The following is a 16,688-nucleotide window of genomic DNA, read 5'->3' as shown; positions in this document are numbered from 1 at the left end:
CATGATGAACCAAGAAATCTCCAGGACCTATCGTTAAGAAGAGTGAATTACTACTCTCATTAACAGCATTCAACCAGCCAGGTAACCATATGCTTTTACCGGCATTAAATGCGGGGCCAGTCGTTGAAGATAAGAGTACATCAAAACCATATGAAGTCTTACCATGAGCGGATTGTATCCATTGGGCAAATATAGGTTCAATTAAGATTTGTTTTTCCGGAGTACCAAAGGCAAGCATCACGTCGTTATGAACATAAAGGCCTAAAGTATGGAATCCTAAAAACAAGCTGGCCCAACTTAAATGAGATATGATCGCTTCTTTATGGGCTAACATTCTTGCCAATACATTATCTTCATTCTGTTCCGGATTATAATCTCTAATGAAGAATATAGCTCCATGAGCAAATGCTCCTGTCATGATGAACCCTGCGATGTATTGGTGATGAGTATATAACGCAGCTTGAGTAGTAAAGTCTTGGGCTATAAATGCATAAGCAGGTAAGGCGTACATGTGTTGAGCTACTAAAGAAGTAATAACACCTAAAGAAGCTAGAGCAAGACCTAATTGAAAATGAAGGGAATTATTGATTGTGTCATAAAGACCTTTATGACCACGTCCTAATCGACCTCCCGGTGGGTTATGCGCTTCTAAAAGATCTTTTATACTATGCCCAATCCCAAAGTTAGTTCTATACATATGCCCAGCAATCAGAAAAATAAATGCAATAGCTAAATGATGATGAGCCATATCAGTTAGCCATAAACTTTGGGTTTGTGGATGGAATCCACCAAGAAGAGTTAAAATAGCCGTTCCCGCTCCTTCGGAGGTACCAAATAAATGACTACTAGAATCCGGGTTTTGGGCATAAAGATTCCATTGACCTGTAAAAAGTGGGCCCAACCCTTGCGGATATGGTAATACATCTAAGAAATTATTCCATCTGACATATTGCCCCCTCGATGCAGGAATTGCTACATGAACTAAATGTCCTGCCCAAGCCAAGGAACTTACTCCGAAAAGTCCTGACAAATGATGATTAAGACGAGATTCGGCATTTTTGAACCACGAAACACTTGGTTTCCATTTAGGTTGTAGGTGTAACCAACCTGCTATTAAAGAGATAGCAGAAAGAAATAATAGAAAAAGAGCTCCAGTATAAAGATCCTCGTTGGTGCGTAATCCGATTGTATACCACCACTGATAAACACCAGAATAAGCAATGTTAACTGGGCCGAGAGCACCTCCTCTAGTAAAGGCTTCTACAGCCGGTTGACCAAAATGAGGATCCCAAATTGCATGAGCAATGGGTCTTACATGTAAAGGGTCCTTTCCCCATAACTCAAAGTTTCCTTGCCAAGCTACGTGAAACAAATTTCCGGACGTCCACAGAAAGATTATTGCTAACTGACCAAAGTGAGAAGCAAAAATGTTCTGATAAAGACGTTCCTCAGTAATATCATCATGACTCTCGAAGTCATGCGCGGTAGCAATACCAAACCAAATACGACGAGTAGTGGGGTCCTGAGCTAAACCTTGGCTAAACCTTGGAAATCTTACTGCCATAATGCCTTTCAAATCCTCCTAGCCATTATCCTACTGAAATAATTCTTGCTAAGAAGAATGCCCATGTTGTGGCAATTCCACCCAGAAGGTAATGGGTTACTCCTACAGCACGTCCTTGTATAATACTCAAGGCTCTAGGCTGAGTAGCAGGAGCAACTTTTAATTTGTTATGTGCCCAAACAATAGATTCAATAAGTTCTTGCCAATAACCACGACCACTGAATAGAAACATTAAGCTGAAAGCCCATACAAAATGAGCACCTAAGAAGAAAAGACCATATGCAGATAATGAAGAACCATAAGACTGAATTACTTGAACTGCCTGTGCCCATAAAAAGTCTCGAAGCCAGCCATTAATAGTAGTGGAACTCTGTGCAAAGTTTCCGCCTGTGATATGAGTTACGACCCCTTGATCACTTACAGTGCCCCAAACATCCGATTGCATTTTCCAACTGAAATGGAAAATGACTATCGAAATCGAATTGTACATCCAGAATAGACCTAAGAAAACATGATCCCATGCGGATACTTGACATGTACCCCCTCTTCCAGGACCATCACAAGGGAAACGAAAACCAAGATTTGCTTTATCAGGTATTAAACGGGAGCTACGAGCAAATAGAACACCTTTTAGTAGTATCAATACAGTCACATGGATCGTAAATGCATGAATGTGATGAACCAAAAAGTCTGCGGTACCTAACGGAATAGGTAATAAAGCTACTTTTCCGCCTACTGCTACTAAGTCACCTCCCCCCCAAGTTAAGCTCGTACTTGCTGTTGCACCAGGAGCGGTTGTACCAGGTGCTAAAGCATGGGTATTTTGTATCCATTGTGCAAAGATGGGTTGTAATTGTATAGCGGTATCTGAAAACATATCTTGAGGACGCCCTAAAGCACTCATGGTATCATTATGAATATACAAGCCGAAACTGTGAAAACCTAGAAATATACAGACCCAGTTCAGATGTGATATGATTGCATCACGGTGTCTAAGGACACGATCTAATAGATCGTTGTATCGAGTAGTTGGATCGTAGTCTCTTACCATAAAAATGGCTGCATGTGCAGCAGCTCCAACTATGAGAAATCCACCAATCCACATATGATGTGTGAACAATGAAAGTTGTGTACCATAGTCAGTAGCTAGGTATGGATAAGGGGGCATGGCGTACATGTGGTGAGCTACAATAATGGTTAAAGAGCCTAACATAGCCAGGTTAATAGCTAATTGAGCATGCCATGACGTTGTTAGGATTTCATAAAGACCTTTATGGCCCTGACCGGTAAATGGACCTTTATGAGCCTCTAAAATGTCTTTCAAGCCATGACCAATACCCCAGTTGGTCCTATACATATGACCAGCTATCAGGAAAAGAATAGCAATGGCTAAATGATGGTGTGCAATATCGCTCAGCCATAGACCTCCTGTTACTGGATCTAATCCTCCACGAAAACTCAGAAAATCTGAGTATTTTGACCAATTCAAGGTAAAAAATGGAGTTGCTCCCTCAGCAAAACTAGGATAAAGCTGAGCCAAAAGATCCCGATTCAAGATAAATTCATGAGGAAGTGGTATCTCCTTAGGATCTACTCCAGCATTAAGAAATTGGTTAATCGGCAAAGATACATGAATTTGGTGTCCCGCCCAAGAGAGAGAACCAAGTCCTAGTAACCCCGCTAAGTGGTGATTCAACATAGATTCTACATCTTGGAACCAAGCCAGTTTTGGGGCAGCTTTGTGATAATGGAACCAACCCGCAAAAAGCATTAATGCTGAAAAGACCAATGCACCAATTGCAGTACAATATAGTTGTAATTCACTAGTTATTCCAGATGCGCGCCAAAGCTGAAAAAACCCAGAGGTTATTTGTATTCCTCGGAAACCGCCGCCCACATCACCATTTAATATTTCTTGACCCACTATTGGCCAAACCACCTGGGCACTAGGTGCAATGTGAGTTGGATCACTTAGCCATGCTTCATAATTAGAAAAACGAGCGCCATGGAAGTACATGCCACTCAGCCAAAGAAAGATAATGGAGAGTTGACCGAAATGAGCACTAAATACTTTTCGAGAGATCTCCTCCAAATCATTGGTATGACTATCAAAATCGTGAGCATCAGCATGTAGGTTCCAGATCCAAGTGGTAGTTTCAGGGCCCTTGGCTATTGTTCTTGAGAAATGGCCGGGTTTGGCCCATTGCTCAAAAGACGTTTTTACGGGATTCCTATCCACCAAAATTTTAACTTCTGGTTCCGGCGAACTAATAATCATTGAGTCCTCCTCTTTCCGGACAACACATACAAAGAGACCTGCCAACAGTCAAGTTTTTAGTGAACCTCTGAGAGATAGATATTTATGATTAGTTCCCTTTTTCTTACTTACCATCTATCTATTTATTTTTTTAGTTATTCACTAGAGCAATTATGATATTGAAGTCAATTCGGGGCAAGTGTTCGGATCTATTATGACATAGCGATTAGGTGCTCAACGGACCTTTTTAAATCTTTAACCACTTTCCAGGTCTCACGAAAAAACGCTTTTTTTTATAATCTCGCGCATTCCTATCCTATATAAATAGGTAAGTGTCATATGCATCCAAGTGGATGCATATAAGAAATGAAATAGTTTAATTACTCTACTCTAATTAGAACTACTTTAATTAGAAATCAAAACATAACCTCATTGATAATTAATACCATCAGGATCATTCCAATATCTTGTCTTTATCTCTATTTATAGATTTAGTTAACTTTAAAAATGACTAAAAGTCTCTAGTCTCTTTTTAGCTATAGTCTCTACTCTACTCGATTCCTACATCCTTCTTGCTACCCTATATATATGACACGATAAAAAACTCAATATAATTTTTTTGTTACAAAAGGAAGGGATATAATGAAATTTCTTGATTGGATCTTTATCAGGGCGAGAATACTGTTATTTGATTTTATTTATTTAATAACCATTTGCAGGACGCAACAAACCTATTGTGATGAATTAAAAAGGGAGAGTGGTATTATTCGAACCGTCTCGTTATCTTCAACCAATTTTGTGCTTCAATATAATTACCTGGAGTAAGCGCTATAGCTTGTTTCCAATACTCAGCAGCTTGATCGGACCAAGCCTCTGCAATTTCAGAATCACCCTGTCGAATGGCCTGTTCTCCACGGTCGGAATAGGTAAATCAATTCCTTTCCTTAGAACCGTACTTGAGAGTTTCCTACCTCATACGGCTCAGCAATCAGTTATTTAGACGGACGTTGCATCTTACTCTACCCTATCTAACTTAACTGAATGAAATTTCTGATAAATTTATCCCTTTTTTTGGGGGGGGGTAAACAGAAGAAATTACTGACATAAGTTTCAAACTCTAATTTAAATCATTAAATTAGTTTTATCTTTTCTCCCACCTTCAGAAGAATGAAATATAGGTTAGGTATGGTATTTCCCATATCGTTATATTTTTCTGAAAGGTAACTATCTCGGTTTCATAGATGAAATTTATATAGAATTTTGGAAAAAGACTTTCTTCTATTTCTTCTAGAGTATATATAAGAAAAAAGACTTACTATCTTTGGGATCTGATGCTACACCGCTGCTCAATACCTTAGTGGATCAACTCTATTACATAAGTTGATTCCTAATTTTTTATCTCATCATGTTATCTCATCATGTAAGATAAATAAGCAGTTTTTATTTTATTAACTGAGAACCTTGCTAATGGATCTTTACGGTGCTTCTTTTATCAATTGGATCCTTTATCCATAGAAAGAGTATATAGGCTTCATATTATGTTGGTATTTATTTTGTTCCCCTGAAATCTCTTTCTTTGCTACAGCTTATAAAAATCGTTGCTTTCAACGATGCCTATGTAGAAAGCCTATTTCTTTTTCTAGTATTTCTCTTTGATTTACTAGCCGATTTGATCCTTTTTTCTTTCTTTCTATAGTGGAGATAGTCGCACGTAATGACAGATCACGGCCATATTATTAAATGCTTGTGGTAAGAATGGATTGCGTTCTAGTGCCCGAAAATAATATTCCAAAGCTTTTGTATGCTCCCCATTACTTGTGTGTATAAGGCCTATATTATAGAGTATATAACTTCGATCATAAGGATCAATTTCTGGTCGCATAGCTTCATAATAATTTTGTAAAGCTTCCGCATAATTTCCTTCAGATTGAGCCGACATCCGTTACGGTTGTCATTCTATTCAAAGAATCCCCGTTCCAGAACCGTACGTGAGATTTTCACCTCATACGGCTCCTCCTTTCTGTGCATACTCTTAAAAGGAATAATCCGTGGGATCTATAAATCAAAATATCCTTTTTTATGAACTGATAGGGACTGGTATTTTTACAAGAAATCTCTAGCCATCCTTCCTGCAAGAGGTTTTTATATTACCAACAATCATATAAGTGTTAGTTAGATAGAAAAGGTAACTCCAACAATTTCTTTGTCCCTAACGCCCCATTTTCAGGAATTAGTCACTTCAACGATCTTCGATGGTTATATGGGTATCCAAAATACAAACGAGATGGATGTTTGTTGTCCCAACCATTTTTTTGATTAGTCCCGATACCGATAAGTAAGTAAAAGGGGTCATTTATAACAAAGTTTTCGCGTTGTTGATTTCTAAGTGTAGTGCTTCTTCCCCTATGCCACCCATTCATACTACTAATGTAATGTAAACTAGAATTGACCTGCCTGCCATTGCAATATCTATAGGTATAACCTTTCGCTCAATACTCAAATCAACGATTCAAGCATCTGAGGCCGCATCAATCGAGGATACACGACAGAAGGCATTGTTTTCTCTCCAAGATTAACTTCACCTTCACGAAGGGTAGGTTTATTTACATAAAATATTTTCTTTCTATCTTGAACCCCAGAAATGTCTCTTTCTAGTAAGACTGATAGCTAAAAAAAAAAATCAAATCGCACCATCTCTGTAATAGGTAAATGCTTCTTTTTCTCCTGAAGTTGTCGGAATTACTCGTAATAAGATATTGGCTACAATTGAAAAGGTCTTATCAATAAAATTTCCATTTATCCGAGATCTAGGCATAATTAGCAACCCATTCTACAATTCTTCTCATTTACCTTAAGGCAAATGATCTAACAAACAAGTGAATTGTACAGTACGAAATAACATAAAAACAGACTAATTCTAAAAAGATAGACTAGACTTTACACTCAAATTGTGCCCTTTGTCGGGCGAGATAAGATTTACTATAATTGTAATTTCATCTAAATTTGGCAGTATCTCAATGAATAGAACTATGTATGACCCGTTTAATTTAACTAAGTTTTTAATTTAAAGAATCAAGAGCTTTATATTCCTCCACTCCAGATTCTGAGAACTTAAGTTAAGAAGTTTTATTTCATCATGATTCAAAGAAAAGAGAAAAAAAGAAATATTCTCTATTCACCTGTTTGTTTTTATAATGTGTCTAATACACTATAAAGTCGAAATAGAAAAACTTACGGAAGAATTCATCCATTTGTAATAGATCCATGGGGTAGATAATTAGAGGAGTTGCCATTGAGACATCAGGGGTTGACTCGAAAAAGCGTTTTTTACAATAGAACCATAGTCTAAATCTAACCATAGTCTAAAATAGCGATACTTCAGTCAGTTGATTTAGTTGAGGTTAAGTCATTGGTATTATTCAGTCTAATATATATATTATATATATATATAATAAAAAAATATTTTCGTCTTACCAAATTGTAATGTCTATCCCCTTTTCCTTAATTCTAAAAATCTATTGACTGTTTTTTTTTTTGAGTATTTTATGTGTGGAAAAGTTTTTCTATTTCCATCATTAGAATGGATTGGCTATACCTATACTGCAAAAATAGGAATTACTCGCTATTCAGTCGGTTTGTGGTCAATAATAAGATTATGTTATGTAGGAGAGATGGCCGAGTGGTTGAAGGCGTAGCATTGGAACTGCTATGTAGGCTTTTGTTTACCGAGGGTTCGAATCCCTCTCTTTCCTTTTCTCTACCTTCACTTAATTTACCACGGCTACTTAACACAATTTATTAAATAATGATTTATACCTTTATTTCTCCTCTATTAGATTTCTACCTTTATTTGAGATGAAAGATGATATTTTCTATTCCCAATTACTGTAGTATAAAAATACCAAAAAACGCGAAAAAGGAATGAAAATTTTACTCCTGATTCTTGTAATACAGAATTAGGAAAAATCTAGATCAAAAAGACCTTAGCTTAAACTTGGATTTCCCTTAGCTATTTTTCTCTCTCCGAAAAGGGGACAAAATTATCCAAGCCTTTCCTTGTGATTTTTGTTTGTTTAAGTCTGACGAGAATAATATTCTACAACTAAGAGCTCATTTATTTTCAAACCGAGCCACTTACTATCTATTATTTGGTTTACTAATCCTTTATTCTCGATTGAATCAAGAGTCAAATGTTTTGGTACTTCCTCATGGGGGGATGAAGAAATATTATTTTGAATCAGAGCTTTTGATCTTTGATTATCCTTTGTTGAAATAATATCCTGGGGTTTGCAACGATAACTTGGTATATCTACTATACGACCATTAACTAAAACATGTCTATGGTTAACTAATTGTCTGGCTGCAGGAATAGTCGAAGCCATGCCCAATCGAAAAAGGATGTTATCCAAACGCATCTCAAGTAGTTGTAGTAAAACCTGTCCTGTTGATCCTTTGGCTTTTCCAGCGATATGCACATATCTAAGTAATTGGCGCTCTGTCAAACCATAATGAAAGCGCAATTTTTGTTTTTCTTCTAAACGAATACGATATTGTGATCTTTTACCGGAACGCAATTGGTTTTTAAGATCACTTCCGGATTTAGGCCTTTTACTAGTTAGTCCTGGTAAAGCCCCCAGACGGCGTATTTTTTTGAAACGAGGTCCTCGGTAACGAGACATAAAAACTCCTTTATGTTATTATTTTATTGAAATTTCATAGAAAAAAATCTAAATTAAGGCTGAACTAAAGCATAAACAAAGCAAAGAAAAATCTACGTAAGTATTAGAAACAAGAACGAAATGGAATTGTATCTATATATACGCATTTTTTTACATGTTTTATTAGAATTAGATATTTTCTATTATAGTTTATTTAGATTTTATAGTTATAGATAGATATCCATATATATTGAGATACATGTATAGAGATATAGATACGAGATTAAGACTACGTTTTATGATGGGTGTTCTTTCTAGAGTTGTTGGATAGAAATCTAATTACTCCAATTTTTGATTCATAGGTGGAAGTTAATGTCGCATAATATAATAAATGAGCAACTCAACATTTCACGAAAGGAAAAAAAGAGCAGTCTTTTGACTTTTTTTGATGTCAAGAGGGTATCATCAATCATCAAAAAATCAGATAATAGGGAAAAAGCCAGCTATCGGAGTCGAACCGATGACCATCGCATTACAAATGCGAAGCTCTAACCTCTGAGCTAAGCGGGCTCACATAACCAAACTAACTTATAGCACGCAAATTATGAGTATCTTGACTATTTACAATTCAGTTTATTTTCTTCTTATCTTCTCTTCATTTCAGAATTATTGTATAGTCTTTTCTTTGTATGTTATATTTTTTGTCTATTATTATCTTATATATAGCCTATATTATATATATCTCTCTAGTCTAGTATTAGAGTCCTTTTTGTCTAATGTAATAGTATATAGTTGTGTATTTATTCTTATCTTAAACATTGATTAGCATAAAAAAAAATATATTACTTAACTATATTATAGTTAATTACAAAAAAAAAACAAATAAGTTAACTTAACTATTATAACTAGACTATTTATTAGCTAATCTACTTAATTCTATAAGAACTCTATTAGACCTTATATATTATAAGAATATAAGTTTTATATAACAATACCAAAACTTACTAAAATCCAATTTGACTATATTAAAAAGTACTAATAAATTTTTTGAATAAATTAGTTAAATTAGTAATGGAAGGAACTAATATATATATAATTTTAATATATAATCAAAATTCATAAGATAAGAATGAAATACTTAAATTGATAATTAAATAGAACTATAAAAAATTATAAAAATGTATTCAATATGAATTGAGAAATTCAATAAAAACTTTTTTTAATCTAAAAAAAAGAAAAAAAAATGAAATTAAATTAGAACAATTAGAGTTATACTAGGGTCTTATTATATATAGTCTTTTCTTTAGTCCCATCTCTTTTATTCGGCATATAGCAGATCTAGTCTAAGATAAGGATAAAGATACAATCCAGATCATAGTTTTCTGGTTTCATTTGTAAAGTAAGTAAATAGGACAAAACAGAGAAGATTAAATATCGACCGTTGCAGTATTCCATGTACCGATGTAAAAATCAAGTGGGTAGAGACATAGATCTAGGGATATATCTTATCACTATTGAATTGCAGATATATCAATGATAGAATCAATTTCGATTGGGATATGGATCATTTGATAAGGTTAAAACGAGAGAATAGATCAAAAAAGAGCCGTAAATACTTTTTCGCTATACTATAGAAATCAGTAGCTAATTTAATTAACTCCACATTTGGATTTCTAAAATAGAAATAAAAGAAGTGGAAGGGATGACAATGGAATTCCAGTCTGAAATAAAAAGAAAGGGGATATGGCGAAATAGGTAGACGCTACGGACTTAATTGCATTGAGCCTTGGTATGGAAACCTACTAAGTGGTAACTTCCAAACTCAGAGAAACCCTGGAATTAAAAATGGGCAATCCTGAGCCAAATCCTTGTTTTGAGAAAAAGGATAGGTGCAGAGACTCAATGGAAGATGTTCTAACAAATGGAGTTGATTGCATTACGTTGGTATCTGGAATTATTCTTTCTATCTAAGAAAGGCTAACCCTCTATACCAAACACACACGTATATATACTGATATTTCAACTGATTAATCAGGACCCGAATCCAGAATATTAATTTAAATATTTAATATATCTATAAATAGATAAATTAAAATAAAAAATTTTTTAATTTCAGATTTAAAAGTTATTCTGAATTCATTCCAATTTAAAGTAATAGTGGAATATTCAGTAATCAAATCATTCACTCCAGAATCTGATTTATTCTTATTTTGACAATAAAATAAATTGGACGAGAATAAAGAGAGAGTCCCATTCTACATGTCACTACTGACAACAATGAAATTTATAGTAAGAGGAAAATCCGTCGACTTTAGAAATCGTGAGGGTTCAAGTCCCTCTATCCCCAAAAAAACGATTTGACTTCCTAAGTTTTTTTCCTCTTTTTCATCGGTGACTCAAAATTGACTGTATTTTACATTTACTCTACTCCTTCACTAAAAGATCCGAGCACTTTATGTTTAGACCAAGGGTTTTTGTATACGTACAAATGAAGATATATGGACAAATAGTCGAGAATAGTGAAGTGACTTATTCACTAGTAACAATTTCTAGTGTTAGGTTATCCTTTCACTTATAATATCAATCTTGAAATTCCTATTTACGTTAAGACCAAAAAAGTCAAAAAAGTTTTAAACGCCTATTATTTTTTTTTGTCCTGTTATTTTAATGAACACAAACAGAAGTACTAGATGGAGTAAGATAAGGTGATGCATGTCAAATAGTATAGTCGGGATAGCTCAGTTGGTAGAGCAGAGGACTGAAAATCCTCGTGTCACCAGTTCAAACCTGGTTCCTGACAACTAATTAATTCTCGGAAGAATAGAATACAAATTCAGCAAGAAAGAAAGGTCTGAGTACATTAATAGAACTTGATACGTACTTATTCATCCTTATAGCTTATAGTTAGATAAAGAGGAGGATTTGATGACTTTAAGATAAGTGCTGTGGGTGTGGGGTTAAAAATTCCATTATACTCACTTTTTTGTCTTTAAATTATGACTGATCTCATTGATTCAAAAAGTTTCGTTTTTCATTTTTTACCATTATATTTCTTATATTTTCTAATTCTATTATTATTATGTACTTAGATTAATATTATTAGATCTAATTATATTACTAATAAAAGAAATTTATTAATGAATAAAAATAACAAAAATGCATAATAATTCCAAGAAAAAAGTTCACTAACTTTATCTATATTTTAAGTAATATATAAATCAAAAAAGTCAAAATAGCACCCTAACTTATAGGGGTTGAAAGATAAAAAGAGATCAAATTAATTATCCTTTTTATAGACAGTACAAATTAAATCTGATTCTTTTTGATTAGTGAATTTTTTTTTTCGATGTATTTTTAATTTATTCTTACTTGTTTTACTTTACTTTATTTTATGGGATTTATCTATGTGATATGCATGGTACAAAGTTCATAGTACAGAACCCTTTTCATTCATTCTATTGTGTCTCCTTATCAAAAACGAAGAGCATTTTAAATGGGGTTAGGAATAATATAAATTAACTCTTTTTAACTGATGCAGAATACGAATTAGAATCAAGTAACTCTGTTTTATAGGGAACAGACCTTAAAGTAAAAGTATTCTTTGACTTGAAATATGAAGTTGTATCATCTAAGTGACATAAGTTTCTTATCATTTAATGAGCATCTTGTATTTCATAGAAATTGGGAGTAATATAGTCCTTACGTAAAGGCCAACCTATCCAACTTTCAGGCATCAAAATACGTTTAAGGCGTGGATGATTATCATAAGAAATTCCTAACATATCATAGGATTCACGTTCTTGAAAATCTGCACTCCTCCAAACCCAGAAAACAGATGGGACTATAGGATTTTCCCTTGGGACAAAAACTTTTATACATACTTCCTCCGGTTGATCAACCCCATACTGTATTCTCGTAAGATGATATACACTAGCTAAAAATCCACCTGGTGCGACATCATAAGCACACTGAGAACGTAAGTAATTGTAACCATACACATATAAAATGACAGCAATGGAATCCCAATCTTCGGGTTTTATTTGTAAAGTCTCTATTCCTTGATAATCAAAGCCCAAGGATCTATGAACAAGCTCATACTTGACTAGCCAAGCAGATAAATGACTCTGCATCTTCTTGATCTCTCCCACATTTGGATTTATAGAAGTCTTTCATATTGACAATGAAATTTATACAGATTGAAGCTTTTTATGATTCTCCTTAACAAAAATAACCTGCTCAATTGACTCTTTTTTGTGAAGATATTGAACTTTTGGATCTAAATAATTCTTCAGAAGTTATTTCTGAAGTAGATGATGATTGATAAAGCAATTCTTGATTGTAATTTCCAGTATGAATACTGCGTTGAACATTAAATTTATGATTGGTAGTAAAACATCGATTTTCTTGTTGATAACCAATTCTATCTTCATAGATTTCTCGAGATATCTTCTTACGAAGTTTCGTTATTGCATCTATAACTGCCTCTGGTTTAGGCGGGCAACCCGGCAAATAGACATCAACTGGAATTAACTTATCGACTCCCCGAACGGTACTATAAGAATCGGTACTAAACATCCCTCCCGTAATAGTACAGGCCCCCATGGCAATGACATATTTAGGTTCAGGCATTTGTTCATATAATCTGACTAAAGAAGGAGCCATTTTCATTGTTACTGTGCCGGCTGTTAAAATTAGGTCCGCTTGCCTAGGACTTGATCTTGGTACTAATCCATAACGATCAAAGTCAAATCGCGAGCCTATTAATGCAGCAAATTCAATAAAACAACAACTGGTACCATATAAAAGTGGCCATAAACTCGAGAGTCTTGACCAATTTGAAAGATCATTCAAGGTAGTTGAAATAACTGAATTGGGTATTGTTTGGTCAAGTGACGGCAACTCAATCAAATTCATAACTGTCTCAATAGACTCTTTTTTATTATTTGAATATTCATGAGCTAAGACCATTCCAATGCTCCTTTTCGCCATGCATAAACTAAACCAACAATTAGGATAAGCACAAAAATTAAAGCTTCTATAAATACGGATACACCTAATACATCAAAACTCATTGCCCACGGATAAAGAAAGACGGTTTCAACATCAAAAACAACAAAAACTAAAGCAAACATATAATAGCGAATTCGGAATTGTACCCAAGCATCCCCTATAGGTTCTATACCCGATTCATAACTAGATAGCTTCTCCGGTCCTTCACTAAGGGGAGCTAAAACTCCAGAAACAAGAAATGCCAAGATAGGAATAACACTTGATATTATGAGAAATGCCCAGAAAATATCATATTCGTAAAGCAGAAACATAGATGCACTCCTATTAATTAATGTGGAATAGACTGAATTAGTCGATTCGAATTAGAATTAATTGTCAATTCGTCCAGAACAGTTTAACTTAAGTCAAATAAGGATTCTATTATTCTTAGCCTTAGTGATATAACATATAGGCATTAACAAAAGAGGAATTTCTAATCTATTTAATTCTTTTTTTGAATAAAAAAAGTCAGGTATAGAATGTGGCTATTGAGTCAATACAACTATATACAAAAAGGAATACATGCAATAATTATATTATCTCTTTGTGACCTATCCTAAATTTCTATTCTTTTATAAAATACTAGAATTCTTATCTGTAAAATGGAGATAATTTTTGTAAAATGGAGATAATTCTTAATTTTGTTAATTAAATCTCTTTAAGGGCTAGGAACCAAACTAGAATTTTTTTCCATATAAAAAACATTAGTTGGATCTCGACTGTCCCCACCGACTTTATAACAAAAAATAAAAAGAAAGGTGTTTTGTAGAGTTATAATGCAAAAATATTTTGAATAGTAATACTAAAGTAAAAAAAAAAGGTCATTTGTAATGAACCGACTTCTTTTTTTTACAGGAATATCACTTAGTCAGATTAACCCCTATTCATATTAGTAAGGCGAATCTTAATTTTTACTACAAGATAAATAAAGTAAGTTTGTTTTGAGGCAAACCCATATAAGTCTAGTAGAGTGGACTAATAAGTGGACTCAGAAATTTGACATAAGATACTTTCTAATAGTAATAGAAAATAATAACATATTAGCAAAATCGAAAGATTTGAGAAATGAAATATCGAAACCAACTGAATTCATAGAAATCGAAGAGGCTTAGATTTGTTTGAGTAGGTTTGTCGTTTTTAACCGAGATCATGTGACGATTTTGAGTTAACTTAAAAACAAAGGGATTAGGGATACATACCAAAGTCAAAAAAGACTATCACAAACCAAACTCTTTGATGAAGGTACTATAATATAAAATGGTTTTATCTCATTTCATTCGACGATTAACAAAAAAAAAGAATGAATTTTTTAGCGGATCAGAGATTTTATAAAATAAATAGAACTATTAATTGTATCAATTGAAGTCAAATAAATAAAATTTGGGTTTGCATTTTCTTGTACATATGACTCGATGTTATGAGAAGGTAATACTTCTAGGTCTAGGGACTCACCAACTAACTAGTAAAAAACTAGTAGTAATAAGATTAGGAAAAAAGAATATGTAAATATTCAATATAAGGTATAGGGCTATACGGACTTGAACCGTAGACCTTCTCGGTAAAACAGCTCAAACTTTTTATTATCAAAATGATTCGAACTGTTTCAAAGACCCAACATGCATTTTTTTATTGCATTGGGCTCTTTCATTAACTGATAAAAGGATCAGTTAGTCCACCATGTTTTTTCTTCAACAAAAACAGGAAGATAATCAGATGGCTCCACTTGCTCTGATTCATTATCATTAGTCGAATCATGATCTAAGAGCAATACCAAAGTGTTTCAAAGAAGGATTACTTTGACGTAGGTCTGTTTAGGGTTATGGCCTAGATCCAACTAAGTGAAAGTTTAATGGAGTCTCTATCGTTCCGCTCTAAGAGTCAAATATGAGACTTCTTACACCTTAAAGTTCATAGGACGAAAAGAGGTTTTTAAGGCCCTTATACTCGTTATACCTAACATTGAATAGACTGGGTATTCACCTTATCAATTCTCAAATCAATGATGGGCTTTATTTGGCATCAGAATTCACACTCGAATCGGACTGACCAAATAGTTGTTATGTCAGGCTATTGTTCTCTTGTTCTCTTGAATCCATGGAGTAAGACATTACTTTATCAATAAGATCAATTATTTGATTACTTGATTGACTCCTTTGAAAAAACATTGGCGCACGTGTAAACGAGTTGCTCTACCAACTGAGCTATAGCCCTTGTGATAAACATCTTAACATATAGATAATTTCTTGTCAAGATGGGTATTTGATGATCTCCATAATAATTCTTTGCCCATTGCTTTTTAATTAATTTAAGGATTGGTATTGCTTAGAAATCCTATTCTATATATAATCCCAAAAGTGATAAGTTGAATTTTTCTTTGTAGTGATAAAAGACCTACTTAACTCAGTGGTTAGAGTATTGCTTTCATACGGCGGGAGTCATTGGTTCAAATCCAATAGTAGGTACAACTTATTAGATACCAGTTATTCCGGTATCTAATAAGTTTTTATACTCATTTCATTTTTTTGTTGTATTTCTTAGATTAGACTTAATCTCATTGTTTTCCATTTTTGGGCTCAAAATAGACAGTCTTGTCTAATAAAGAACTTCTTTTTATTGTTCCGATGCATCAACATCAACTAGCGGAAATAACATTGATAGCCTCTACTCGTGTCTTAGCTCGTCTTAGAGCTAGATTAGCCTCAATTGCTTGTCTTTTACCTTCTGCTTTACGCAAATTTTCTTCCGCTTTTTCAAGAGCTTCTTGAGCTTCTTGCGGATCAATATCAGTACTTATCTCTGCATCATTTCCTAGAATGGTGATCTCATTATTACCTACTCTAGCAAATCCGCCCATCAAAGCCACCGTTACCCATTGGTCTGTTAGGCGTATTCTCAATAGACCTATATCTACAGCTGTGGCAATAGGAGCGTGGTTTGGTAATATACCAATTTGGCCACTATTAGTCGATAAAATTATTTCTTTAACTTCTGAATCCCAAACAATTCGAGTAGGCGTCAGTACACTAAGATTTAAGGTCATTTCTTCAAATTGCTCTCCACTTCTAAGTTTATAGCTTTCGCAGTAGCTTCATCGATGTTACCCACCAAATAAAAGGCCTGTTCAGGAAGACTGTCTAATTCGCCTGAGAGAATAAGTTTA

The 16,688-nt window shown here is 34.1% G+C and overlaps 3 non-coding genes across 3 annotated transcripts; 2 read left to right on the top strand and 1 right to left on the bottom strand.

Annotated features, from left to right (window-relative positions):
• Positions 1-7,486: 7,486 nt before the first annotated feature.
• On the top strand, positions 7,487-7,573 carry TRNAS-GGA (transfer RNA serine (anticodon GGA)). Its single transcript has one exon. It is a non-coding gene; the product is annotated as a tRNA-Ser (tRNA).
• A 1,403-nt stretch (positions 7,574-8,976) lies between these two features.
• On the bottom strand, positions 8,977-9,049 carry TRNAT-UGU (transfer RNA threonine (anticodon UGU)). Its single transcript has one exon. It is a non-coding gene; the product is annotated as a tRNA-Thr (tRNA).
• A 2,157-nt stretch (positions 9,050-11,206) lies between these two features.
• TRNAF-GAA (transfer RNA phenylalanine (anticodon GAA)) lies at positions 11,207-11,279 on the top strand. The gene has a single exon. It is a non-coding gene; the product is annotated as a tRNA-Phe (tRNA).
• Positions 11,280-16,688: the final 5,409 nt, after the last annotated feature.

Source organism: Wolffia australiana, chromosome 5 (genome assembly GCF_029677425.1).
Source record: "Wolffia australiana isolate 7733 chromosome 5, ASM2967742v1".
Taxonomy (NCBI): Eukaryota; Viridiplantae; Streptophyta; class Magnoliopsida; order Alismatales; family Araceae; genus Wolffia; species Wolffia australiana.
This window is presented reverse-complemented; position numbering and strand designations above follow the sequence as displayed.